Source organism: Leptonychotes weddellii, chromosome 5 (assembly GCF_054177405.1).
Source record: "Leptonychotes weddellii isolate Sample4059 chromosome 5, ASM5417740v2, whole genome shotgun sequence".
NCBI classification, from domain to species: Eukaryota; Metazoa; Chordata; class Mammalia; order Carnivora; family Phocidae; genus Leptonychotes; species Leptonychotes weddellii.
In genome coordinates this window covers 149211024-149238837 of record NC_138373.1, presented here as the reverse complement: position 1 = coordinate 149238837, position 27814 = coordinate 149211024, and the positions used below count along the sequence as shown (strand labels likewise).

Sequence of the window (27814 nt, the reverse complement as noted above, 5' to 3'; positions counted from 1 at the left end):
CATGTGTTTATCTCACTTTCCTGTAGTTCATATTTGGGGGAGCTTCAATGGGATAATTAGTTGCTGTATGTATGGTAATTTGTTATTGTTGTTGGCTTGTTTTTTGTATCAGAGTTATCCCGTCTCTAATTTTATTGTTGATCAGATAATAGATCAGCAATAAATAAGTCACTGGATTGATAATGGTGGGTAGTATGAAATGAGAGCCGAAGGCATCTAGAAGTTATCTGACCAGCTCCCTGCTTCAATCAGGTAAGGGAGATGATGTGCTCATTTCAGTTATTTCAGGCTCAGAGAGCGTGTATGATAGCAAGCAGTAAGCTCAAACTTTTGGCTTTAGGTCTAAGTAGAATCTTTCATTTCTTGGTCTTTCTTACTATTCTGGTGTGGTTTCTCTGAGGGTTCCTTTCATGGAATGTCCCCCTCCCCCGCCCGCCTTGTCATTTATTTTTTAAGCATATAATATATTCACATGGTGAATGATACAAAATACACAAAAAAGTAAAAAGTCTCTGCCTTCTCCCAACTACCTAGTTTTCTCTTTAGAGGTAACCAGTATGGTTAGTTGTCTGGGTATCCTTCCAGAGGTAGTACCTACATGGTAGTTTCTCTAATCCCTTTTAGAAACTCAGATGGTGGTATTAATATGCATACTATCTGTACTTTGCTTTTCTTTTCTCAATATTTGGAGATCAGAGCAATTTGTAGATTTTGTTTCGTTTTGTTTTGTTAGGTTTCTGGAATTAGGATTACTCTGTCCTGGGCTACTGAGATTACTATGTCTAAATGTCTCTGGTAAGGATGACCCTGATTAGTACAGGACCTCATAAAGTGGGAGTCTGCATTTCATGGAATCACAGGGTTGGAGATCTATAATCTTCTTTTTAATGTTTCAGGTTTTTATTTTCAGAGACCTAAATTCTGCATCTCTATTCTTTCATGTGAATACCCTACAAATATCTGACTGATGATACCTTTAAAGATGTTTGGGCAGAAGATAGGCATCCTCAGCTCTCCACCTGTCCCAGTCTGCTGCTCCTGATCCTGTCTTTTTGTACTAGAAGGGCTCTTTTTGGGTCAGATACCCTATTTGTCATTGAGTTAGTAATGATACTCAGGATCTGCCTTGAGTCATTGCACATAGAATCTAACAGCAGTGTGATTTTATTCAGTATGACATCTTCTATACCAGACATATCCAGAATGTCCAGTTTTATCCTGATTGAATGTCACTGCTATCAGGAGGCTGTTCAGTGAACCAAGTTTGGTGTTGAATTGTGAGAAAGGAAGGTTTAGTTCTTAGTAGGTGTTTGTGTCTCAGCAGCCATAATTGCTGTTGGTTTCATTTAACCCCTGTGTTTGTGGACAGTCCAGGACTGAGGGAATGCTTGTCATCCTTGGGATATGACCACTCTGCCACGGAGACCTGATGGGGAGTAAATAGATATGGTTCAACAAACACAGAACATTTTTCTTTTGTTTACTAGACAGTGGATTCTGATTCAGACATAGCATTAAGGATTGCATGCTTAGGCTTGACTCTAGCTCTGTTAACCTTTAGAGATTTCTGCATTTATTTTATTTTTTTAAAGATTTGATTTATTTGAGAGAGAGAGAGAGCATGAGCAGGGGGTATGGGAGAGGGAGAAGCAGACTCCCTGCTGAACAGGGAGCCTGATGCGGGGCTCTTTCCCAGGACTCTGGGATCATGACCTGAGCCAAAGGCAGACGCTTAACCTAAGACTGAGCCACCCAGGTGACCTTAGAGATTTCTGCATTTATTTATTTATTTTTTTGAAGATTTTATTTATTTATTTGACAGAGAGAGACACAGTGAGAGAGGGAACACAAGCAGGGGGAGTGGGAGAGGGAGAAGCAGGCTTCCCGCGGAGCAGGGAGCCCGATGTGGGGCTCGATCCCAGGACCCTGGAATCATGACCTGAGCCGAAGGCAGATGCTTAATGACTGAGCCACCCAGGCGCCCCTGAGATTTCTGCGTTTAAAGATCTCAAGTAAAACTGTGCTTTTCAGAGTTAGCTTCTGCAGTGGACCTTTGTCTCCACAAGGATATTAGAGAGGAGGTAGCATTCCAGCTGTTTGGAGAATGAGGCCAGTGGGGATGTGTCTTGCACTCTAGAAGGATGCTGACCTCCATTATATGGAGATGCTAATCTCACCAAACAGTCCTTATGGTCCCAAGGCTTTGCCGTGAGTGAATGAGGCCTGCTGAGTCTCTGGCCCCACACAGTGAATGGAAGCAGGCGGGGCACCAGATGCTCTGTTGTTTCCTCTATTGCTTCTTCCTTCATACCTGGTGTAAGGTTTCCAGGCATTTGTGCAACCCGATAGCAGAAAGCGCCTGTCTTAGCAGTCGAGAGATGGGTTGGCAGGTGGCTCAAGTTACTCCCATGTTCCTGATAAGAGCCACCGATCTATGTTGGTGGCTGCTGGGGGTAGGGTGGGGGGTGGGAGCTTTACTGTCAGTGCCCTACCCAGCAGGAATGGTGGTGTGGGTCTCTCTGGTGTTTCTGGACTCTCAAGAATATACCCAAGGCAGCCTTAGAGGTTTGGCCAGCATCTCTAGGCAAGTAGCACAATTTGAGAAGCAGATCTTGCCTTAGAGGAGATGGGTCTTAGGAAATGGTGACACGCAGGAACAGAAGGAGGACCAACGTTGAAAATATGAAGTACAAGCCCAAGGAATAGAAATGATATTTTATTATTCAATCTTTTAACTTAAAACCCAGTTAAAGATTTTATTGAGTCTGGTAGTGTCAGGCACAGTGATGACTAAGACTTGAATTTGCAGTGGGGAAGTAGGTGTGTACACAGATAATTTTCATGCCATGTGATAATTGTTCTGATAGAGGTATACAGTCAGTATGTGAGTATATGTCAAAGCCTAGTACTTTGGGAACATATACTGTGAGTACAACTCTGTCAGAGCAGTTATCATACTGTATTTAAAATACTGGATTAAAAGCCATTCTGGTATCAGACTGCTTAGATTCAAATTGTCTCTATACCTACTTATCTGTGTGTCCTTTGGACAAGTTACCTACCTCCTCTGTGCTTCAGTTGTTCATTTGTAAAATGGGGAAAATAGTTTCTACCTGGCAAAGTTGTTTTGAGTACTAAATTAGTGTATACAGTAAAATGTGTTTGGAGGAGTGCCTGGTCCATGGTGAACACTGTACGTCTTACCTGCTTGGGGCACCAGAGACCATGGCAAACACGTGCTGACCAGTGGCAGTGCAGAGTTCAGTATTTATTTTATCGCCTGAAAGATTTTTAGCACTAACTATGCCAGGTACTGTAGAAGCAAATGAATGAAATGTTAACGAACTATGTGATTGTGTACAATACACGGTGAGAGTCAATTTTTTGGAAAGTTGTGTAAAAATACATTAATGTGAGAAGCTTCAGGATACTATGGCAATTTCCAAGAAGGAATCTTCCTGTTCCTTTGGGAGTTGCATTGGCGGCCCTTCTGCTTTCTTGAAATTTTGAAGATAGGCTGTGTATCTTTAAGGTAGGACAATACTTTATTTTGGGCAAATATTTCTTGCTTTTTAAAAACCCCCAGGAGAAACCGTTTTAGATCAGAATCCATCCATCCATCCATCCATCCAACCATCCTTTCTTACCTTCCCCCCCTTCTAAAAGGGAAACACTGCTGATATTTAAATCATTTTCATTATTCCTTATATTAAAGGTAAACCTCGGGGCGCCTGGATGGCTCAGTTGGTTAAGCATCTGTCTTCGGCTCAGGTCATGATCTCAGGATCCTGGGATCGAGCCCTGTGTCAGACTCCCATGTTCAGGGGAGAGTCTGCCTCTCCCTCTCCCTTTTCCTCTGCCCTTCTTCCCGCTCATGATCTCTCTCTCTCAAATAAATAAAATCTTTAAAAAAAAAAAAAAAAAAGGTAAACCTTTCATTGTGCAAAAGCCCCTACTCTTTTTTTTCTAATTTAAAGTAATCTCTGCCCAACATGGGGTTCGAACTCACCACCCTGAAATCAAGAGTCACAGACTCCACCTCCTTAGCCAGGCAGGTGCCCCAAAAGTCCCTGCTCTTTTGCTTGGTCATTCATTCATTCATTTAGCAACATTTGAATGCCTACAATGTGCTGGGGTTACAGAGTTAAAGGAGTGTTATAGTGGAACCTGTGAAGTTTATCATGGGAGGTTTCTGGAACAACTATACATTGGAATAAGAATTTGATAACACAATATATTGCTAAGTGTGTAGGTAGAGAAATAGCTACTCATGTTGCTGGTGGGGTGAAAAGCCACATACCCTCCATGAAAAGCTGTTTAGCAATATCTGCTAAAACGTAAACTGCATGTATTCTTTGAGTCAGCAGCTCTATTTCTAGGAATTTATCCAACAGATACTTCTGCATCTGTGTGTGAGAATATACATTACAAAATTACTTGAAATAGCAAACAGTTGAACAAAACGAAATGCTCTTTGACAGGAAATCTGTGAATTAAGGTACATTCATAGAATGGGATATCATGCAGCCATTACAAAGAATCAGAGCTCCATATGAACAAACATAGCAGACTCAAATACATTGAGTGTAAAAATTCAAGGTGCAGGAAAGTGTATAGTTTGCTACTGTGAAGAAGAGCTTTTATTCTTGTACACACACTCTCTTTGCCAGGAAACACAAGATTCAGATAGTGGGTTATCTCTAGGGAGGGTTATTTTATTTTATTTTATTATTTTTTAAAGATTTTATTTATTTATTTATTTGAGAGAGAGAGAGAAACAGCATGAGAGGGGATAGGGTCAGAGGGAGAAGCAGACTCTTCGCTGAGCCGGGAGCCCGATGTGGGACTCGATCCCGGGACTCCAGGATCATGACCTGAGCCGAAGGCAGTCACTTAACCAACTGAGCCACCCAGGTGCCCTCTAGGGAGGGTTATTAAGTGACAGAGAAGTAGGGGGAAAGGTGAAGACTTAGTTATCGTCATCTTTTGTGCCTTTTGAGTTTTGTATTATATACTTGTATTATTTTATTTTATTTTTTTTAAGATTTTATTTTGTGAGAGAGAGAATGAGAGACAGAGAGCACGAGAGGGAAGAGGGCAGAGGGAGAAGCAGACCCCCTGCCGAGCAGGGAGCCCGATGCGGGACTCGATCCCGGGACTCCAGGATCATGACCTGAGCCGAAGGCAGTCGCTTAACCAACTGAGCCACCCAGGCGCCCATATGCTTGTATTATTTTAAAAATAAAATAATTTATTAAAATGATATAGGAATAAGTATAGGGGCTATTTTACTTGGAGTACTTGAATTTGCTAATTTTCATAGAAAAACGAAGTCATGTGTTAGAGCAGAAGTGTGCCAGTTCTGCTTACCACAAAGAAAAAAATAGTGCTGCTGGTGGCACATGGCCATTTAATTTTGTCTGTCACATTGTTTATTAGTATATAGGGTGTTGCTGGTGCTTATATTTATTAACTGTGTCTTATTCCGTGAGGCTAAAACCTCTGATGATAACAAAAATGCTGATATGAAGGGGTGGATAAATACAGACAGGATTACAAATGGAAGTCATGTGAGAAATGATAGCTGGTGAATACCTGTACAGGTTGAATTATTCAATGACACAGACAATTATAAAGAGTCAAGGGCAAATCATAAAGTGAGTTGAGAAGAAATAAAACAAATTAGAACCATTACCATAAGCCAGTTTTCTTAAGAAATGTTTCCTCACCAGTAGATGTACACCTGATGGGTTACTTAGATTTTTTTCAAATTGGAATTTTATGAACTAGCGGACTTAGGAACAGCCTTTCATTCCAGACCTAACCTGAGGGTAATAGAGGAGCTTCTGTACCCGGATAGGAATGAGTACAGTGTTTCTATGGGAGCATAATAAAGGGATTCTTATCCAACTGGGTGGCATGGGCCCAGGAGAAGATTCTGCAGGAGCTGTTGCTGAGGATTGAGTGAGTAAGTAGGGGTTAGGCAGGGAGAGGAGAGGGAGGGACAGGCCATTCCAGGCAAAAGTGGCAGTACGTGCAAGGACAAGGTGCGAGAGCAACCACAGGTGGGTCAGTGGGGTGGGAACGGAGGGCATGAGGATATGGGTTTTTCCAGTGTCTTTGGTGGTTAGTTCACCCACAGACTGCTGTCCTCCTGCAATCAATGTTCTTGAAGTTGACATGATGGTGATGGTGATTGGATTATCCCACCACTCAAGGAACATAACCTCATGGTAGGTGAAGTAGTGACAGCCTTTGTTCATCGAAGAAAAACAAGAGAAAACAAGGAAAACCTGTATTTGGTTATGTTGTATGCATGTAGTTGAGCTGTCTTCTAGCAGAATTCCTTATTTTTCTGTAGCTGTCTTCATCCTTGAAGAGGCCTTCTCTCAATTTGGAATCATGGTTTGAGCGCTGCATGGAAACAACTTGAACCTGATGTTCCCTTTCATCATATTTAAGTTTATGTGACGCAGTTTCTACCACGCAGGCACCCATTTTGCTCTTCATAGCTTGGAATGCTGTAACAACAATGTTTTGTCCATCAGAGGCATTCAGAAAATTTTATGAATGTTAATGTGCTTAATCTCACAGTATACCAGGGTAGGTGGCAGGTAGGCAAGTGATTTTTGTTTTCTGTTTTTTACATATCTTGTATATTAGCGCATTTTGGTTGTCAATGCCTCTTTAAGGAGAAAGTTTCTCCTTTGAAGCTGGAACGTCCTATGCTTTGAATTCACTCAAAAAAAATTATTCTGGAAAGCTTGAACCAAACCTGGTTAGATGCTTCTGAGTTATGGGAGAGGGATTGAAATAAACTTTTTTAGCTAAAAATAATTTTGCTCCCAAGTTACCAAAAACAGCTGACTAGAAATGCTTTTAAGATACTTGTCTAAGCTACCATAAGCTGAAGGTCAAGAAAAAAGTTTAGAACATGTCTTGAAAAACGATTGGCTCTATTTTGCCAAAGCTTTTGCCAAGCTTCTTATTCCATAATTATCTCATGGGACAAAAGCTGGTGGAAAGTGTTATGCCTTAGATTCTGTAGGGACCTAGAGATTCTTTAAGTGGAACACATATGCTGTTTTTTCTGACAGTAAGCTTGTACTTGTGGAAGGCATTAGGGTGGGTGAAAACGGGACATTTAATTCTAAAGATATTGTACAGTTGTTTCTCCTAATTAATTACTTAAAGCCTTGTGTCCTACTGCAGAGTGGTTGTACTCTTGGAGAATATTGGTCATTCTTCACAGAGAACCACGGGATGGGTTTTTAGCATGTGGGATTGCCATCAATGTTCTCTTAGCCCATTCAGGTACTTCTCTGTATCTCACGGAGTTACGGAATTGAGAGTCACTCACAGTTATGGGCAGCACTTTTTATTTATTGTATGGTCAGGTACCATTGGAGCTTATACCTTATTTTTCATTCTAAAACCTCACTATGCTTTAATGATTACTCTGAGGAACCCTTTGCTGCAGCAGTATGTGCCATCGGTCGGTGGGGATAGCTTGAGAAACTGGAGAGGCATGTTGACTTTCCTTGAGGTTGCTTAGAGTTGCAGAATAAAATGTTGAATCAGAATGAGATTTCGAGCTTTTTTTTTTCCTTATAAAAATCACTCTTTTAAATAGAGCCAATATTAAAGCCATGATGTTTTTCCTTCCTAACCTATTTTTTGAGCACCAACTGTGTACGAGGTAAGAAGGCAGGTGACTAAGCTCCTGTCAGAGGACCTCCTTCCTTCAGTTAGGGAAGAAAAGTAGCCTGCAGGTAGGGTGTTGTTGACACTTGGAGGAGAGGAGAGAAAGTTTAGAAGTAAGTACTGTTTGGGGCGCCTGGGTGGCTCAGTTGGTTAAGCGACTGCCTTCGGCTCAGGTCATGATCCTGGAGTCCCGGGATCGAGTCCCGCATCGGGCTCCCTGCTCGGCAGGGAGTCTGCTTCTCCCTCTGACCCTCCTCCCTCTCATGCTCTCTGTCTCTCATTCTCTCTCTCTCAAATAAATAAAAAATCTTTAAAAAAAAAAAAAAAGTAAGTACTGTTTACCCATTCATCTGTTGATGGACATCTTGGCTCTTTCCAAAAAAAAAAGAAGTAGGTGCTGTTCCAGTGTAGTAAGAATTCATCAAAAAGTGGAATAAAAGGATTACTAAGTCTCAGTTAAGTGGCAGCTTGGATTGAGGGGGTCCTGATGGTTTCTTAACTTTATCAGACTGTACTGAGAAGCCCACAAGTAGTCAAGCGCACATTACCCTGGGCTGGGCATAGGGAAGCTGGAACAAACAAGTTGAGGTGCAGTTAAGAGGGTGGAAGAAGATAAGGGACAGGAGCTTGTGATCCAAATTTGAGATCTTGATGTTGGAAGAGTTTGGGTAGTGACGATTCCTAAGGAATAGTTATCAGATGGATGATTATGGTGGAGGAAAGCCTGCTGGAAATAAATAGGTTGAAGAACTTGGAGGCTTTGGAAGGGGTAGTCAGCCTGAGTACTGACATTGAGGACCAAGCATTGGGATCATTGGGCAGGCTGACAGAAGGTCATGGCAGTTGAGGAAGTAGAATGATGTATAAGCATTAACTTAGTTGTTCTCAACTTGGGGGAGATTTTGCCCACCAAAACGTTTGGTGACATCTGGAGACGTTTTTGATTTTTGTGGATGTCGCGGTGCTGCTGGTGTCTGCTGGGTAGAGGCCAGGGGTGCTGCTTTACCACCCTAAAACACAAAGGGCAGCTGCCTCATGAAGAGTGATCCAGTCTGAGATGTCAGTAGTGCCAAGGTAGAGAAACCCTGCATTAACTTCGTTGAGTAAAGGCAACAGAATATGATTGTTTCGCCTCCCTTCCACTGTGCTGTGTAGAACTCTGCACATCCGTTTGTGCTTTTATTTAGTGATCGTTAATGGAGCTCCACTTATTTGCCAGGCAGCACGCTAGATAGTCATTAGGAACATAAAGATTAGCTAGACATCACCTCCTTTTTAAAGTTTATTTTAAATTATAAGCTAATATGCAAATATAGTCTTACAAATAAAAAACCAGAAACAAACATGTAAAGCCGGTGGCGACTTTGACCACCACCTGCAATTCCTTCTATGGAGGTAGCCACAGCTGTCAGTTTGGGATGTGTAGCTGAACATCAGAGTGCCTCCCCTGCATCTATTTTCTTTCCTTCTCTTATATGGTATGCAAGAGGTTTGCTTTGGAATATTTGTCCTAGGCTGCACATTTCTTGAGACAGGGACCAGGTGTTAGGTTTCTCTTTTTGACTTTTTATTATATGTGGTATACAGTTGTCACCCGATAAATGTTTGATGAAAAATGAACGAAATGAATTGATAGAAAAGCAGCAGCGGGGAGAATGTCAAGTCCTAGTAATGGCCTTTAGGCTTTGGAAGGCTATGGGGTAGGTTTATGGGGAAATTGAGTTGATGTTAATATAGAGAAATATTGAGAGAGTGAAGAAAAATTCAAAGCTGTTACCAGGGAGCCCAGGTGATGAGCTGGTACATAGGCAAAGAAGGGGTTGAGAAGGAACAGAGAGCTTCGTTGTATAGGGTTCAAGAGTTCAGGGAGAGGTATTAGGGGACAAGTCTTTTGAAGAAGGTTATTGCATGTTAGCAATTGAGAAGAACTTACTGATGTAGGAGCTTTTTACGGAACTGGAAGAGTCCTAGAGTTCCTTTTGGAGTGTCGGTGTGATAGAAGCCTTGGTAGTTTCTGTTCTGTTGTAGAGGAATTCTGTTTCTGTATGTACTTAGAGATGCATGCCCCTTGATATACCTTAAAGGCTCTTCTTTGTTTTTCATTAAACAGAATGTTTTAGGGAACATTTTGTTTCAGTTTATGCAGATCAACCTCATTCTTTGGAAATGACCACATAGTATTCCATAGAAAGTATTTTTTTTTTTTAAATCATGATTTGTTTAAACATTCCTGTTGTTAGACATGTAGGTTGTTTCCAGTCTTTTGCTACTGTAAGCAGTGCTGCTTATATATGTGTTCTTCTGTGCACAGAGGTAAGTACATGAGGACAGATTCTGAGAAGTGGAATTGTTGGTTTCTAAGGGCAGGTACATCAAAAGTTTTGATAGGTATTGCCAAGCAGCCTCCAAAATTGTATATTCCTATGAATGGCAAAGCAGAGTGACTTTTTCCAGTCCTCTTGGCAAACTGTTTCCATACTTGGATTTTCAGCAGTCTAAGTGAAAAATGGTATGTCTTTTTTTTGTATGTCTGTAATATAAGGGGATCTTTTTTTATATGTCTCAAATTCATTTGTATTTCTTTGTCATGAACTCAGGTTTGAAAGAATTTTTTTAATTGATAAGAACCTTTATGCATTAAGGAAATTAGCTCTTGTCACTCATGTTGCAAAACTTTCCATTCATTTTGTCACTTGTCCTTTGAATTTGTTTATAGCTTACCAAGTATGTGTATGTGTTTGCATATGTCTTGGAATGTAGTTGAATATATAAGGTATTTTCAAAATTTTGGATCTGTTTATTTATTTGTTTTTTTCCCTGGGAAAGACCTTCTCCACTCTGAGATTAAGAAATAACTTTCTCGGGGGGCCTAGGTGGCTCAGTTGGTTAGGTGTCTGCCTTCGGCTCAGGTCATGATCCCAGGGTCCTGGGCATTGGGCTCCCTGCTTAGCTGGGAATCTGCTTCTCCCTCTCCCTCTGTGTGTGTGTGCTCTCTCTCAAGTAAATAAATAAATCTTAAAAACAAAACAAAACAACTTTTTGTGCTTTCTTTTAGTATTATAATGGAACAACTTGGATTTTAGTTTCAGTTCTATTGTTTATTAGTTTTGTGACATCAGGCAAATTATGTAATCTCTCAGAGCCTCAGTTTCCTAAACTGGAAGGATCCCATCAGGTGATTTGTAACATTGTAAGGAACTTTCAGTTATAACAATTGTGTGCTTTTGAGTGAAATTTACTTTTGTGTTGTGTGGAGATGTGAAGTTGGGGGCAGGGATAGGGAAGGAGGTAAAGAGGTCGGCAGGCAGACACAGAAGGCAGACAGGCAAAAGGCCCAAAACAGCCCTAGAGAAGATCGAGGAAAAACAAAGGAAAACAGACACAAGGAAGGTAGCTACTGAGACCCCAAGTGGGATGCATTTTTTGTATCATAGAAGGTAAAACACATTTTGGGTGCCTTTGTTCATTCCCTCTCCCTCTTTTCCTCCTTCCCTCCATCCCTCCGTTTTCCTTCCTTCCTTAGAATAAAGGTAAGTGTAATAAAAAGTTGTGAATTAGCACAAATCCTAAAGTTCAAAAGTTAAAGCTTCGGTCTTCCTCATGCTGCACATACATAATACTTAAAGCCAGGTGCTTGACTCCTTGGACACAAGTGTGTGTTGGAATTATTATTATTATATTGTTTATTGTCTAGCAGTCAGTCCCTTTCCAGGTCTAAAATTCTGTGTTTAAATATCATGTACGGGTTTTAGCATTCTTATAAGAACTCTGACTTCTGCATTTCCTGCTTTTAGATATTAAATCTTATAAAGTTAATAATGCATTCCTATGTGTTTTGTATTTTTTTTTTTTTTTAAAGATTTTATTTATTTATTTGAGAGAGAGAGAAAGCATGAGGTGGGGAGGGTCAGAGGGAGAAGCAGACTCCTCGCTGAGCAAGGAGCCCGATGCGGGACTCGATCCCGGGACTCCAGGATCATGACCTGAGCCGAAGGCAGTCGCTTAACCAACTGAGCCACCCAGGCGCCCTGTGTTTTGTATTTTATGTCTAAGACAAGTTCTCCCCACAAATTAATGCCTTTAAGGAGCCTAGCTTCTGCCTGTGGACACCTGTCTTCCATGAAGACTTGGGCTGAGCTACTCCACTGCTTCCCTCATAGTTTCCCTGTCTCCTAGGCATGGATGATAGTACATGCCCAGCAATGTGTAGTTAACTAAAATTCTCACGTGACCAGACGCTCTGAAGTCTAAGGTTCAATTATTACTTATTATTTTTTTAGAGGGGGAGGGGCAGAGGGAGAGGGAAAGAGAGAATCTCAAGCAGGTTCCATGCCCAGTGCAGAGCCCGACGCAGGGCTCAATCAGCCTCGTGGCCCTGAGATCGTGACCTGAGCAGAAATCAAGAGTCAGCTGCTCTACCGACTGAGCCACTCAGGTGTTCCTCCATTACTTATTTTTTAAAAATCAATTTGTACTTTGCCCTTGGACCCTAATTATGATTCTTTTTTTCTTGTTGCCTCAGTTGGGAAGAAAAAGCCCTGAAGAAAATCGTATGGTTACTACCATGAACATATTAAGGTGAATACACTCTGACCTTACAGCTGGTGGTAATTTCCTCTCACAACTTCCTTGTTACCTTTTCAACCTCACGGCGCCCCCCCCCGCCCCCCAAGTGGGCATGGGACATGCTTGTCTGTTGGCTTCCTCAGGTTGCCCTTCAAAACAGATGACTAGACTTACTAAAATCCTTGCTGGTTATTACAGCAGTGGCTGCCACCGTGGGCTCATTGGAAAGGAAGTTATTACGGTTATCAGAAGTACTTTCTGGAGGAGAAGGGGATGAAAGTGTAAGCGGCTTTGGCTCCTGAGCTGTGTTACTCAGAGATTGGCTGTTGTGAGGAGATGCAGAGGCCTCAGATGTCATCTTGTCCTAAGACTTGATAAAAAAACTTTCTTCTCCACTTCTGGAGGGTGGCTTCTTTTGGAAAGACCCACCTTCCTTGCTTCCTCATTTTTTTTTTTTTTTAAAGATTTTATTTGTCAGAGAGAGGACATGCACAAGCAGGGGGAGCAGCGGGGAGAGGGAAAAGCAGGCTCCCCGCTGAGCAAGGAGCCCAATGGCGGGACTCAGTCCCAGGACCCTGGGATCATGACCTGAGCCAAAGGCAGACGCTTAACCGACTGAGCCACCCAGGCGTCCCTCATTGCTTCCTCATTTTGCACGTTTTAGATCCAGTCTCTCCGTCTCATCCCTGCATTCTTTGATATAAAATAAAAGCTAACCAAGAGGTGTTGTTTGAGATTCTGCTCAGTGTGAGGTAGTGTGGATAGGAAGAGTAAGATCCAGGGGATGTTCTGTAAAGGCTTTTGATTTAGTTGGGTAGATGGTGTATAAACTCAGGAAAGTTAAATAACAGTTTAAGTTGATGATGTAAAATATGGTGAAGGGTCCTAAACCTTGCTGATTTGTTGGTGAGAAAGACTGTATTTAGGATAGAATTGTACCACAATTGTTTTTCTAAGTTTGCTGGATGCTTGGAAAGGTGAGACATAAAGGAGAAAAAATAAAAGGGATCCAGAATGTAAGCTCTGGCAACTGAAAAAGTTTTTAAGACTTTTACAGGTTGTCATTCATTATTGTAATCTTATACCTGGGAGGCCAAGGGAAACTTTCCTCTGGCCCTGGAAGCTGACTCAGACTTTCCTCTACACTCCCTCCCCATCTCAGTTCCTTCTGCTCTTGGCAGGATCTCCAGTGGCTGGCTTTGGAAGTTCATTGCAAGAGGTCCTATATATGATGTAATATAATAAATAGTTAAACATTTGTGGAAGAAATAACTAAAGTTCTGTAGTAAAAAACAGCACTTTGGAGAAGGGAGGGTAATAAAGAGATTTTGAATCTTTGTATCTTACTTGAGGAACAGTGTCACTTGATGGCAGGTGGGCAACTGGGAGAATTGAAGGGATTTTTCACTGGCTTTTAAAAATCTCCCTAGACCTCTTCTGAAGGCAGCAATTCTGCTATTCTCATAGGTAGTTTGCCTGGTGAATTTGAGGAATAGGGACTGCTTCTACCATGTGAATGTCTAAAATGACTGTGACTGTAGAATCCACAACTGAGCACCGTGGAGTGTGTGTGGGTAGAAATCACTGGGACTATAGGCACAGGGGTTTTGAAGGGTGCCTGTCTGGGCACTGACACCAGGTGGAGAGGAAGCATGCTTACCAGTTCCCTGTGTCTTGTATTACCGGAGCCCAGTAATACTAGTTTGTGTCAGATGCGAGGAAATCCCCATTCTTCCCTTACTTATCAGACTCCGGGGGCGTTCTTGTGTAGGAAAGGTACCTGTTGTTACATTGTTTAATACAGTATCTGGACCAGATGTCAGCCACCTTTTCTTCAGGACCTCAAGGGCTGATGTGTGAAGATTGACATTCTTTTGGCGAGTAGGAAAGTGGGTTAGAAGTCTAGAGGCTAGTTGCCTCCTAGTCGTGCAAACACTCTCCGGCATGTCTTCCTTTTTCCTTCATCAACAGTGCTTGTAACATCATTAGCGTGCAAGGAATGAGAGTGGAACTTCTCTTTCCCTGAGGCTCTTTCTCTGCTAAATTTTGGCAGGCTCATATTTCCTGGTGATTTTTTTTTTTTAAGAGTTTTATTCAAGTTAAAGGTGTTTGCCTTTACCGCGGCTCCTTAATAGTTTTTACCTTACCTGGTGGGTTCCTGTTTACCCCCCACTGTGGGAGACACTGGGTGATCGTCTGAGGGGGTGATAACTGGTAAATCCGTTGTTGCTTCCTTCATTAGGAGAAGAATTTTAAGTAAGAAGGGAGAAGCAACTTTTTGTTTGAGAAAATAAAAACCAGCTTTTCTGAGGCCAGAATGGGATCATGTGTAATAAACTATGAATTCATCCTCTTTTTCCTCCTTCCCCCCCAGTTGCAGTTGACCTCACAACAGCTGTTTTCAGCTGTCCTCTGGATTTTGCCCAGGCCCCTTGGGATGGCTGCAGTGACTCACACAACTGGCTTTTTTCCATAGCGGTCTGAATCTAGCTTCTCAAGAAGTAGGAGCGGGAGGAGAGAAGGGCGGCTCTGGTTGCCCTGGAGTAGATTTTCTTGTGGAGATTACGGTCTGCTGAGGGCTCTGGTTTTGATTTGTCCCCCTTCACAGCAGTGATCTTAGCAGATAGCATCGCCGGGGGAGGGGAGGCAAATGTGTTAGCTGGAGAAGTGTTTTTGAGAAAGCCAAATGTTCCTTTACTTTGCCTTTTTTTTTTTTTTTTTAACCCCTTTCCTTCCAGACCTGCTTCAGAACAAACTGTGGCTTTCCTTTTCAGATGGCTGTAGGGCTGTGTGTGAAATGGGTAGATGAGCGGACACTGAAGGAAGTGTCGGTTAAAAGCGCAGGTGATGTTCTCTGTGCTCCCTCTGATTATTGATGTTGATGTTTTCAAAGTGGTCCCTCCTGTTCCTAACAGCAAGCACTGCCCTTGGCCTCCCTCTTTCCTTCCACGAAGGCCACTCCTTCCCAGCTCGGGAACCTATACAAATGATGTATCTCAGTATGGAAAATTTTTAAAAATTCCTTAGGTATTTAAAAACAATTTTTGCTTTTACCTCTTTGAGCTCTAGACTTATTTCTAAAAGGGTAACAAGCTGCAGAAAAAAATTCTCTAGACCTGCTTTAATATGGTAGCCATTAGCCGCCCATGACTATCGTGGGCTTCAAATATGGCTAGTCCAAATTGAGATGCACTGTGAGTGTAGAATACACACTGGATTTTAAAGACTCGGTGAAAAAAAAATTCCATTGAAAATTTTAAAAATATTGACGAATGTTGAAATATTGACATGTGGAAATGCTAATATTTTGGATATGTTAGATTCCATAAAGTACATTAAAATTTATCTTACCTGTTTTTTTTTTTAATGTTGTTACTGGGAAATTTTAAATTACATAAATGGCCCATATTTCTTGCTCTCATTATAGTTCTGTTAGCCATCACTGCTACAAACAGAAGAGGAGGTTACTGAACTCCCGGTGTGCTCCTCTCTGGGAGTGTCTGTTTCCAGAACCCAAGTGATAGTTTGGGACTCAGGACCCAGTGTACCTCAACATGCTGTCAATAGTAGTTCTCTTTTGCCATGCGACAAATGACCCCTACACTTATGGACTTAAAACAGCAGACATTTATTATCTCACGGCTTCTGTGGGTCATAAATCCGATAGCAGCTTAGCCCTGTGGTTCTGGCTCAGAATCCCTCATGAAGTTCCAATGAAACTGTTGCGCTGAACTGGGACTGGAGGATGCCAAGATGGTTCATTTCACGGCTATTGGCATGTTGTCGGTTCCTCGCTGGCTGTTGGTAGGAGACCTAAGGACTTCTCCTTAGGCTCCTTGAGTGTCTTCCTTACCTTATGTTGACTTCCCTTAGAGTGAGTGATCAAGTGAGAGATCGAGTAAGGAAGAGAGCAGATGAAGGGGAAGTTGCAAGTGCTTTGAACGATCGAGTCCCTGGATATACACTGTCATTTCTGCTTTATTTTATTTGTTAGAAGCAAGTGTCTGAGTCTAATTCTTCTTAAGGGGAGGAGAATTAGGCTCCACTTATTTTTTTTTTTTTAGGCTCCACTTCTTGAAGGGAATAGTATAAAGAAATTTGTGGATGTATTTGGAAATTGCTATGCCTCCCTATTTTTCCTGTTTTCCCGTTAGTGTACCTGTATTTCACTGACTGCCTCTAGAAATGGTTAGAGTTCAGTGGCTGAAGTCCATTTTACCTGCACCTGCTACTTCAGCGGTGTTACCTGGAACAGGTTTATTCATTTTGAGGCTGCCAGCTCTGACTTATAATCAAAATTGTCTTTTATTTTGGTTCATGGAGGGGGGGTGGAAGGGGGGAGGCAAGGTTGAATTCAGCTTTGCTTAAGCTTTAAACACTTGTATATGCCTATGTTTATGTGTGGCATGTCTGTGCCTCAGTTGATTTTTAGTAGTGGAATAAGGCTGTTTAGGTATTCCATGGTAAATGTGTTACTATTACTTGTATATCATATTTCTCTTAATTAAGATTCAGAGCACTTAAGAACTATTTTGTATCTCATTCTACCTCAGAGAGGTTTGAAAGGAAAGCCAGAGTATCACTGTATTTTCTAATACAAGGGAAATGGAGGTGAGTTCCACTTGTATGTGAGGCTGAGTGAAGGTGGGGTAGAGACATAAATGGTGCGCTCAGGGAGCTTAAGCTGTAGCGTGGGAACTAAGGTCCTGTTAGATAGGAGCGTGCAAATAAACCGCTGCTGAGTGCCTAAAGGTGGGCTCATGTATGCCTCCCCTCCCTCTAGCTGTTTTCGTTTTGGCTTAGTCTCAAACTTCTGAAGTTGAGATTGACACGGGAGGCAAGACCTACAGGACACGGGACCTAGCGGACATAATAAGTGAGGGTCAGTTTTTGTCTGGTCTCCGTGAGAATAGAGCTTTAGAGAGTGTGTGTGTGTGTGTGTGTGTATCTCGTCTCTCTAAGCAGACTTGGTTTTCTTGAGGACCATGCCTTTTATTTCTTTTGTGTTTTCCCTAATAACAGCTATTCTGAGTTGTATATTCAAGAGGATGTGTGCTTAGAGAGGTTGGCAGAGCCCATGGTGCCGGGAGAGGTATAGAGCACCGTGATGAAGAGTTTGGGGCTTAGAGTCCTACTGGCTCTGCTGCTTTAATACATTTATAACCTTGGACAAGTTTCTTAATTTCTCTGAGGCTAAGTTCCTTCATCTGTAAAATGTTAATAATAGTTTTTCCCTCATAGAGTTGTGAAAACTAATGAGATATTGCAAGTAAGGCACTTAGCACCGGAGCAGTTACATATGTTAGACTTGCAGCAGCGTAATTGTTTAGCTTAGTAATGCTTTTTGTTAGAGACATCAAAATTCCTGAATCTTAAGCCTCTCATTCTTTATTTGATGTTATGTATTGGTTGCTCAGTCCCTGATACCGTACCAGAAGCCTGACTCTAGCGCGTGTTCTGGTCAGCTTGAATGGGTCCAGATCATAACTGACTCTGCTCAGTGTTCTTGTCTGCTGTGGCAATATAGGTATTCTAGGCCATGGCTTTTTCCTTGCAGAGCCTGAGGACGCCCCCTCTCTCCAGAGACCAGAGGCTGCCATTGTTTTATGTATGGTAGAGCATGTGGGATTCCAGTAGTCTTGTTTTGGCCTGCAGTTAAGACCCTGACCCCTCCGGAAAGCTCTCTTAAACCCGGCTGATGCTGACTCCTATCAAAAGGCCCAAGTCCGAGGTGAGCACTGCTTCCGGAGTCGGAAGCCTGCTTCGCCGCGGGCTCTGGCTTCCACTCCGTCGGGTGCACGGGAGAGGGAGATTATGGCGTCCTCCTCTGTCCCGCCGGCCACTGTACCGGTGGCGACAGCGGCCCCGGGCCCGGGTTTCGGCTTCGCCTCCAAAACCAAGAAGAAGCATTTCGTGCAGCAGAAGGTGAAGGTGTTCCGGGCGGCTGACCCGCTGGTGGGCGTGTTCCTGTGGGGTGTAGCCCACTCGATCAATGAGCTCAGCCTGGTGCCTCCCCCCGTGATGCTGCTGCCAGACGACTTTAAGGCTAGCTCCAAGATCAAGGTCAACAATCACCTTTTCCACAGGGAAAATCTGCCTAGTCATTTCAAGTTCAAGGAATATTGCCCCCAGGTCTTCAGGAACCTCCGTGATCGATTTGGCATTGATGACCAAGATTAGCTGGTATCCCTCACCCGAAGTCCCCTGAGTGAAAGTGAAGGCAGCGACGGTCGCTTCCTTATCTCCCACGATCGAACTCTGGTCATCAAAGAAGTATCCAGTGAGGACATTGCTGACATGCGCAGCAACCTCTCCAACTACCACCAGTATATTGTGAAGTGCCATGGGAACACACTGCTGCCCCAGTTCCTGGGGATGTACCGGGTCAGCGTGGACAATGAAGACAGCTACATGCTTGTGATGCGTAACATGTTTAGCCACCGTCTTCCTGTGCACAGGAAGTATGACCTCAAGGGCTCCCTTGTATCCCGAGAAGCCAGCGATAAGGAAAAGGTTAAAGAATTACCCACCCTTCAGGACATGGATTTTCTCAACAAGAACCAGAAGGTTTATATTGGTGAAGAGGAGAAGAAAGTATTCCTAGAGAAGCTAAAGAGAGATGTGGAGTTCCTAGTGCAGCTGCAGATCATGGACTACAGCCTTCTGCTGGGCATCCACGACATCATTCGGGGCTCTGACCCAGAGGAGGAGGGGCCTGTGTGGGAGGAGGAGTCAGAGGGGGATGGGGACTGTGGCCTGACAGGACCACCCGCTCTGGTGGGCTCCTATGGCACCTCCCCTGAGGGTATCGGCGGCTACATCCATTCTCATCGGCCCCTGGGCCCTGGAGAGTTTGAGTCCTTCATTGACGTCTACGCCATCCGGAGTGCTGAGGGGGCCCCCCAGAAGGAGGTGTATTTCATGGGTCTCATCGACATCCTGACACAGTATGATGCCAAGAAGAAAGCAGCTCATGCAGCCAAAACTGTCAAGCATGGGGCTGGGGCAGAGATCTCTACTGTCCATCCTGAGCAGTATGCTAAGCGATTCCTGGATTTTATTACCAACATCTTTGCCTAAGAGACTGCCTGACTCCATGCTGACTGCTGCTTTATCTTCAAGGTGGCAGGGTTCTGAGAGGCTTGGGATTGTGGATATGCTGATCACTACTTCTTCTTTTCCTCCTTTGTTAAATTCCAGCTGCAGGCTCCTTGTATCCAGATAACTCCATCTTGTTGAGTAGGCTCTTCCTGACCCTCAGAAATACACTATCCTATCTCCCCCTGTCCAGTTTTCTTCCTTTTCTCCCTCCCCTCCAACCATTCTGCTTGCTTCATTAGAGTGTTACTGTTGACTCACTCCCAAGTGCCTTGATCTTTGTAAATGTCCTGTTGTTCTGTTGTTTCTAGATCATAGGAGGAGATGGGGGAAGGGGGTTACTTGCCAACTTCAGGACCTGACTGGACAGATGGACCTGGCTCAAGCAACTACTCTGGATGCACTTTGCTGTGTGGGATGAACTAAGAGTGTCTGAATTATGCTGATAACTTTATAGAACTCACTGTGGCATGTTTCCTTCCCAGTAGGCCCTGGGATGGAGGACTTTCAAGATACTACAGTTGTGGGTGCTGACAGCACACATGTGATGGGATATGGCCCATCTTACACACTAATGGGGTGGGGAGTGGCGAGCCGGCTGGCACCTCACAGAGGTGGGACCCACGAGGACACTTGAAATTATGCAGGGAATTGGGAAAGGTGTCTGTCAAGAATTGACTCCTCTCCAGTCTCTTCCCTCATCCTACTTCCAACCCCCACCCCTGTACTTCTGGGTACAAGAGCCCAGAGATGGCCAAAGTGTTCAAGCCTGGGTGAAGACATTGGACTGCTACTGCTCTTCACCAGGACCTCACACCCCTCCTGGGGCTGGAACCCTTCAGTGGGGGGTGTGGGCAGTTTTGGAGGCTGGAATGATGGGCCAGGGTAAAAGGTTCATTCCCAGTGCTAAATTTCCTCTCTTCATGTCTAGCCATCCCTGAGGTTTTATTCCCACCAGAAGGGAATATCTCTGCCTGGGTCAATCCTGGTCACTTCAAGAGGATGAAGGACTCAAGTGTGGGAACCTGCTCTACTCTTTGGAGGTGTGCACCTAGCATACTTCCTTCTCAGTCCCTTCTCAAATCCTTTCTCCAGTTGGATTTGTTATTCTGTTCTATTCTGTCTCATACTGCTACTGTGTCTCCCAAGGGACAGATGGACTTCTTTGTCATCTTCACTCTCTACCCCCAGAGAGGAGTCAGAGCCAGGACTCAAATCACCCAGCCCTCTCCAAAGAGTTGAAATGACATGTGATAGTCTCAGAATGTAGAGGACTCTGATGACCCAGATAGTGTCCTCCCCATCCCCTGATGCCTTTGGGGCTAAGGCAACCATTCTTGCTACTCTCCACTCGATCCCCTTTATGGCTTCCACACTTTTTTTTAACATAAAGATGGGCACTAGCAACTGGCCTGTGGGGATGCAAGGATTCTTTGCACTGTATATAGCTGGACTGATTTGTCTCACAAGAAGTCATACAGTCATAAAGGAGAATTCCTCTCTCCCCTCCATCTTCTCCAAAGGAAGTAACAAGAGGAATCCACAGTTAAAGATTAGAGCCCCTATAATATCTTACCATCAGGGGCCTGCTGATCTTTTTCATTCTAGCCGTCTACCTTTCCCCTGTTGAATGCAATAAAACTCCATGACACCAGCAGCTGTCGCTCTTCAGAAATTGGTTTTCTGACCATGTGGCTGATGTATCATGAGCAGTATGGTCTTCATTTTGTTGCTTCTGTTTTTCATCTTTTTTGTTTTATTAATTAATTAAAAAGATCTTGTGTATTTAAAAAAAAAAAAAAAAGGCCCAAGTCCTTCACCCTGCCAGTTTTCCATTAAGAAACTGTTGGGACTCTCTCCTTTTCTTTTTTCTTTTCTTTTCTTTTTTTCTTTTTAAAGAGACCTCGCAGCAGCCAAACCAATCATTTCTTTCAACTCTGCACTGCTTGGTCAGCATCCAGGATGGCCATCTGTATACTCCTGTGATCTCAGGCCCGACTGTGTGTTCTCCCTCCTGACCTGACCTTCCAGTGGCCCCTCCCCTCACAGACTGTCCCATTTTTCCTGTTGCGTAGTAAACAGTCTTCCTCATCCTCAGCCTTTTCACTGAGTTATTTCTACCCCTTCCTCTTAACTACATTCGGTTTCTTTCTGAGGATATCACATCCCCCTCCTCCCGGGTGGTTTTTGTTCTGCTACTTTAGGGAGGTTGGTATCCTGTCCTCCCTCTCCTCTCCAGTATTCCTATCTAATCTTTTACCCTTGGGCGAAATTCCCTGCTCCTTAAAAGCTCTTGCAATCTGGCTCATCTAACCTCTTCCCTTAGTGTTGTCATTTATTGATTACCTTGCTTCTCTCCCTTGTTAAAAAACAATAAAAACAAAAAAAAACCCAACCCCAAACCACCTAACATTGGCACTGGTTCGTGGGCTTTCTTTCTACCTTTATTGTCATTAGAGATGGGAGGAGACCCCAGCGGCTGTGCGGATGATTGATCCAGCACCTCAGTAGGCCCTGACCTCTCCATTCTTTGTTCTTCGCAAGTGAGCTTCCCTGACTGGAATTGCAAGGTACTTGCATGGCCTGTTCGAAGGATACACCCTCCGTCTTGTCCATCTGGAACTGCTTCATTTCTGGAAATTTAAAGACAGGGCATTACATCTTCTCTTTAACGCTCTTCCAGTGCTCTTGTTCAGTGACTCCCCCTGCATCTTTTCTTCAGTGTCATGGAGAAGTCCACTGTACCAGCCCACTCTGCACTCTCTCCCTTCCTGTGAACCTCCTGTCTTGCTCCCTCCCTCCCTTGTTTAGATTTCACAGTTCTTTTGCTTAACCGCTCTTTGGCCAGTATTCTCTATTTTCATTTTGTTTTACTTACCTAGCAAAACCACAGGCCTAGATGGATACAGCTGTCTGCCTTCATGGTTTCCAACATTTCCTGGACCCTTGACTCCAGCCTGGCAGTCTCTCTGTTTTTGAGTGACCCCTCTTGGGGATTTGCCACCAAAGCTGTTTCAAATGTTTGTCATTGCCCTACATTCACTTTCCCTTCACTTAAGTAAGAATTTTGGCCTCTTAATTTATAGATGGAATAGAAGCTATCAAATTGGAAGTCTTAACTTCCCGCTATCAGCCCCATAAACTGTGTCTGTGACAGTGAAAAATGTATTGTTCTTCCATTCTATGGTGAATCCTGCTTGGATCTCTTTCCTAGATTTTTAATTCTTTTTTCTTTTTTTTTTTTTTTTGAAGATTTTATTTTTGAGTAATCTCTACACCCGTTGTGGGGCAGGAACTCACAACCCTGAGATCAAGAGTCACATGCTTTACCAACTGAGCCAGCTGGGTGCCCCTAAATCTACCTTTGTGTATTTTTTCTTAACATTATACATGCCTATCTCATTAAACTTAAATAAAGTCTAGCATATTCAGTCCTTTAGTCTCCTCTACCCTCTAGCTGCTTTTTACTCTTCTCCCTTCTATAAACTACAAACCAACTTCTTGAAATAATTGTCTATACACTTTGAACCCATTGCAGTCTAGTTTCTTCCTCAGCTACAACATTTGAACTCCATTCCCCCAAGGTTACCAATAACCCCTTTGGCTAAGTCCAGTGACTATCCTTTCTGTTTTCCCTGTCCTTGAAATGCCTCTCTGGCACTATCCTTTTAACATCCCCCCCCCCCCCAGACCTTTTCCTAGTTCCTTCCTCAGCCCCCACTTAGAAGTTGCTATTATTCAGGATTCCGCTGTAAGCCTTTTCCTCTGTTATACGTGTTCTTCAGAGGCAGGCTTATCTGCAGCGAAGGCTTTATTTATCATCTATATGCTGAGAACTTTCAGATTGTTATCTGTAGCCTAGATCTCCTCCCTGCACTTCAGATGTCTGTTTCCAGCTGCTTCGTGTGCATCTGCACTTGGGTGCCCTGTAGTTACTGCAAAGCCAGCATGTCTACAGTTGACCTCTCCTCACCTGCCCTTTTGGCAAAACTCTGCTCTTGTGTAGCTCAGTGACCAGTGCCCCCGCTTACCCAGGGGTCTTTCTGCCTTCAGTTTTGTCCTTCCCTTCCTGTGCCACTGCATCTCAGTGACATTTCTTAGAAGTGATCCATCTGAAACAGCTCTGATCAGATCAGTGCCCTTTAGTCCCATCAGGCAGCTCTGGTGACCCAGCTCCTACCTCATCTCCCAAATACTTGACCCACTCGTGCACAGAGCATGCACCTCTACTGGAAGTTACTTCTGTAATACTTCTCTTTCCACCTTTTACACACTAACCTTCATCTTTGAGATCTTGGTTTACAGGTCAGTTTTCTTTGGAAACCTTTTGCTGAATATCTCAGGTGGGGTTAAGAACTCACCTGACTGCTAGCATAGCTCCTTGCACTTTTCCCTTTCTAGCATTTACCTCACTGTATGCAAGTGCCTCTTTACTTTGAATTCCTACCAAACTCTAAGTTCCTTGAGGGTAGGGACTAAGCTTTGATCTTTTTCTTTTTAAATTCCTATCCTCTAGCACAGTACCTGGTATATAGTAGGCCCAATACTTATTAGATGGTTAATGGTTGTAGAGATTATAGGATTTTAGAACTGAAAGAACCTTATCTGTGTAGGATACATGTCCCAGATTTTCAGGGTGAATGATCACTGAGTGGCGTTTGGTTCTTTTGCTAGAGATAATCATTTCAAAGTCATAATGCAAAGGCCAAAACCTCCTTTGAATATATTACCCTTATCTCACTAGTTAAGCCGCCCTAGCTAGCTTGTTTCAGAACTTAGGTAGACCCATGTTTCTCAGTTTTGGCTACCCATTAACATCATTTGGGGAGATTTGAAAAAGAAAAATAATCCTCATTGCTCCAAACTCAACAAATAAATTTTATTCTTATTCTGGGAGGATTGTCCTCCATTTCTACCTTGTTGAAAGTTGATCAACAGCAGTCTTATTTGCTCTTTGACAAAAGAAATAGCAGGTAAGACTTTATATTATCTAATTTCTAGAAGTGCCTGTCATTAAGCGTTTGGAAATTAGAGGCCCTTTTCTGTCTGTGACCCTTAGAAGCTTGACTTGTGAACTCTTGAATTATGATCTGTAACATAGAATGTGGGCAAACAGTCTCCATCTGGTACAATCACTGTCTCGTCCATGGGGGTCTCTGGGTGGAACCACTGCTTTTAGATCACATGGCTCTTCATGATGGGGTGATAGATTAATTCCTTAGGGGCTGACCTGAAGCAGGTAGGAAAATTTGGTTATGGTCACCAGAAGGAGCAGGCTGTTATTTATTTATTTTTAAAGATTTTATTTATTTATTTGACAGAGAGCACAAGCGGGGGAGTGGCAGAGGGAGAAGGAGAAGCAGGCTCCCCACTGAGCAAGGAGCCCGATTGGGGGGTGCTGGGATTATGATGTTAGCCTAAGGCAGATCTTAACAGACTGAGCCACCAGGCGCCCCTCAATTACTTTTTAAAATGCTATTTCTTCTTTGCTTTTAGGGCTGAAACACCTCCTGTTCAGCCATTGGAATTTTGGAGAAGTTGTTTGTTGCTTTTGATAACTTTGAGGAATCAGCCTAATTTTTAAAATGATTTTTAGAAGTGTGAGCTTAGGGGCGCCTGGGTGGCTCAGTCGTTAAGCGGCTGCCTTCGGCTCAGGTCATGATCCCCGAGTCCTGGGATCGAGTCCCACATCGGGCTCCCTGCTCCGCGGGAAGCCTGCTTCTCCCTCTCCCACTCCCCCTGCTTGTGTTCCTGCTCTCGCTGTCTCTGTCTCTGTCAAATAAATAAATAAAATCTTTAAAAAAAAAAAAAAAGTGTGAGCTTACTCTTGGGGCACCTTGGTGGTTCAGTCAGTTGAGTGTCCAACTCTTGGTTTCCTCTCCAGTCATGATCTTGTCGTGGAATCGGGCCCCCGTGTTGGGCTCTGCACTCAGCATGGAGTCTGCTTGGGATGCTCTCTCCCTCTGCCCCTCCCCCTGTGTGCATGCTCTCTCTCTCTCTCTCTCTCTCTCAAAATGAAGGAATAAAATCTTTTAAAAAAGTGTGAGCTTACTCTTGACTGTACTTTTTGTGATAGTAATTCTTGATAAAGTCTGTTTCTGCTACTCAACTAGTATAATATTTGGGATCTGTTTATTTTTTTTAGATTTTATTTATTTATTTATTTGAGAGAGAGAGAGAGAGAGAGTGTGTGTGTCCAAGCAGGGGGAGCAGTAGAGGGAGAAGCAGACTCTGCTGAGCGGGGAGCCCAATGTGGGGCTCGATTCCAGGACCCCGGGATCATGACCTGAGCTGAAAGCAGACACTTAACCAACTGAGTCACCCAGGCGCCCCTATTTTTACTTTTTAAAAAGATTTTATTTATTTATTAGAGAGACCAAGTGTGTGCGAATGAGCAGGGAGCAGGGAGGGGGTGGAGGAGCAGAAGGAGAGGGAGAAGCAGACTCTTCGCTGAGCAGGAAGCCTGATGCTGGGCTCGATCCCAGGACCCCGAGATCACGACTTGAGCTGAAGGCAGATGCTTAACTCGCTGAGCCACCCAGATGCCCCTTGGGATCTATTTATTGCATAGAGACTCTGTCTTCACAGCCTTAGTGTTCAATTGTGTTGATTTTTGTATCAACACAATTTTAGTATTAGGACCCTCAGGAGTTAATGCATTCTTGGTATGTGGTTTACAAGTAACATGTCACAGATGTGAAACTGAAGGAATTACTTGCATCAGTGAGTACCATAGATTTGAGTGATTTAAATGTTGAATGATAACAAATATTTCACTCTTGTCATTGAAAACCAAAAATGGAAGATAAAACACCAACCCTATCATAGAGACACAAGAAAACAGGTTAGTCGGTTCACATTTCTTTTTCTTCCCTAGGCCGTTCATGTAGCAGCTCTGTTTTTTTTTTTTTATTATATATATACATATATATGTATACACACATACATACACACACACACACACACACACACAAAACCCTGGTTTCCAACAGACTGAGTTTATAAGGACTGATTAATTCTCAGGATCTGAATCTGTTTTCAGAATTGCCTGTGTAAAAATAAAAAAAAAATGTAGAATTTAGGTTAAGCATTTTATGAATAGTTGATAAATCAGTCATCATTGCTAGTTTAAAGATAGTGTTGGTAACTTGCTTCAACCTTGGAAGGAGGACAGTAGGGGTTGGGAAGATGTCTGTATAGTTTTAGCTATTCTGGCTGATACTGTTCTTTCACCTTTCCCATTATCTTGTTTACTTTGGCTTTGTAGTCTAATGGAGGCCTTCTTAAAGGGTGGACATAAATAAAATATGCATGTTCTTTTTCTCTGCTAATGACGGTAAGAAAACATCATCTGTTGTCAGATTTGGTCCTTTATGATGAATTGGCTCTCGGGAAAAGAACTTGACTTATTCTCGGTGCAAGTTTGTCATTTCTTCTCTTTCCCACCTTCAGGACAGGCAATGTCAGCTTTCCATTCAGTGAGGGAGCGTAGCCTTTTAGATGAGGGAGCTCAGCCCACAAGCTTGTGCTTGACAGAACTTTGTTAAGTGAATCAGGGAGTCTGAATTATTCATTCTCTTCCTCATCCTGCTGTTCATATCAAATTCCTGCTGTGTCTTTGGGGCATCTTGCCAGTCTTCAGCATAATTGATTTCCTTGCTTTGTGGGGGGTGTGTGTGTGTGTGTGTGCACATGAGTTGTGCCTCTGTTGAAGCCTTCCTGATTGCCTAGGAGAGGAATATTTATTAAGCACACGTGGGCAAAAGCACAAACGTTCACTCCAGATCACTAAAAATATAATGGACTTACTGCTTGTATAATCTAAAGGAGAGGTTGGGATTGATTTTTTATTGTCCAGGACACATAATATTCTTTCTGGGCAACAAGAAGTTACTGCCTGAGGAATTATGAAGAGTCTTCTGTGATCTGATTGGAACATTGGGGACAGAGACTGTGCTTTTCACTTTTTGTTCTCTAATCCTATTGTCTCTTCAGTGTTTTTAAGAAGGTATCTCCTTGAAGAGCCCTGTCAGGACTAGAAGGGCTTAGAATGGTCTAGTCTAGAGGCTACAAACTGGAGGCCTGTGGTCTGGCCCTTACACATGGGGTTTTGTTTGGCGTACACAGTATTTTGAAGGCATGTGGATTTAATATTTAAACACTGGGAGAACACACATGAAATCCAGATTCTTGGCTTTTCAGGGCAACAGGGGGCCTGCATTCCTCCGGGGTGGACTTTCTCGAATCCGCATAGTGGCTCTTCCCTATAGGAACCTGTTTGCTCCAATACCACACGGCCTCTGCCTGTGCACTTCATTTTTTATTTACCTCTGGTGAGCAGTATAGTCCTGCTCTAAACCAGTCTACTTATTTTACAGAGGAGAGAAAGAGATTGGTCCCAAATCTTATAGGTAGTGGGAAAAACTTAGGTGAGGATTCATGCTTC

At 43.2% G+C, this 27814-nt stretch overlaps 1 protein-coding gene and 1 pseudogene across 1 annotated transcript in view; both read left to right on the top strand.

Moving 5' to 3' along the window:
* Positions 1-27814, top strand: part of RBFOX2 (RNA binding fox-1 homolog 2) — a 274449-nt gene that overhangs the window by 10043 nt on the left and 236592 nt on the right. The gene's annotated exons all lie outside the window — the stretch shown is intronic.
* LOC145721908 (phosphatidylinositol 5-phosphate 4-kinase type-2 gamma pseudogene) lies at positions 16305-27713 on the top strand (annotated as a pseudogene).